The sequence below is a fragment of the Apium graveolens genome, unplaced genomic scaffold (genome assembly GCF_009905375.1).
Source record: "Apium graveolens cultivar Ventura unplaced genomic scaffold, ASM990537v1 ctg7040, whole genome shotgun sequence".
In the NCBI taxonomy this organism is placed as follows: domain Eukaryota; kingdom Viridiplantae; phylum Streptophyta; class Magnoliopsida; order Apiales; family Apiaceae; genus Apium; species Apium graveolens.
In genome coordinates, this window is record NW_027419991.1 from 14,464 (window position 1) to 16,070 (window position 1,607).

Below are 1,607 nucleotides of genomic sequence, written 5' to 3' on the forward strand. Positions count from 1 at the left end.
TAGAAAAAAATAAATATATTTGGTTTTCTTTTTAATAGTCAACTAGTAATTTTACTCGTACTTCAAACTAGTTTGGAACGCGTAAGGTAGGGGTGGGTGGGTTTAAGGTTAGTTTTTTATATATAATTTTGTTTTATTTTTGTGTGTAAATATTTTTTATAAAAATGTAATTTCAACTGTTGGATTATTGTGATAGTAGTTGAATATGGTCCGTTAGATATAATTCACGCGGATCGCTGACGTCGCTCTAAATACAACCGCATTATGTCGAATTTAGGAGTATCAATTTTACTATTGTTATTATTGTTATTATTATTATTATATAATTTGATAACTTTTACAGGACATAATATTAATTAATATTTTCCTTACAAAGATTATTATATTCTAAATTTTAAAATTTATTTTTAGAATGCAATGTTTAAGAAAAAATTTAATCCATGCTTTGGATCGATTTTATCATAAATACCACACTTTATAAATATTTTTAAAAAAAACTCCAAACATCAGTTTGGGACAAAAATTAATATATTTTTGTGATATGAAAAAAAATTTTGGAAAAAAATAAATATATTTGGTTTGCCTTTTTAATAGTCAAAGAGTAGTTTGATCCGGTACTTCTAACTAGTGTTTAATCCCATATTGATGTTTTGATATTTTTAAAAATATTAATGAATGATCCAACCATACGGATGTCAAGATCTGTATATTTTAGTGATATGATAAAAAATTTAGAAAAAATTAAATATATTTGGTTTGCCTTTTAACCGTCAAAGAGTAGTTTGACGAGTACTTCTAACTAGTGTTTAATCCCATATTGATGTTTCGATATTTTAAAAAATATTAATGAATGATCCAACCGTACGGATGTCAAGATCTTTATATTTTAGTAATATGACAAAATTTAAAGAAAAAAATAAATATATTTGGTTTGCCTTTTTACCGTGAAAGAGTAGTTTGACGAGTACTTCCAACTAGTGTTCAATCACATATTGATGTTTCGATATTTTTAAAATTATTACTGTACGGATGTCAAGATCTATATATTTTAGTGATATGACAAAATTTATAGAAAAAAATAAATATATTTGGTTTATTTTTTAACTGTCAAACTAGTAATTTTAACCAGTACTTCTAAATATTGTTTAATCCCATATTGATGATTCGATATTTTAAAAAATATTAATGAATGATCCAACCGTACGTATGTCAAGATCTGTATATTTTAGTGGTATGAAAAAAAATATATAAAAAAATAAATATATTTGGTTTGCTTTTTTAACAGTGAACTAGTAATTGACAGTTACTTCTAACTAGTGTTAATCCCATATTGACGATTCGATATTTTTAAAAATATTAATGATTGATCCAACCGTACGGATGTCAAAATCAGTATATTTTAGTGATATGACAAAAAATTTAAATAAAATAAATATATTTGGTTTGCTTTTTTAAAAGTCAACTAGTAATTGACCCGTACTCCTGACTAGTGTTTAATCCCATATTGATGATTCGATATTTTTAAAAATATTAATGAATGATTCAACCGTACGGATGTCAAGATCTGTATATTTTAGTGATATGATAAAAATTTTAGAAAAAAATAA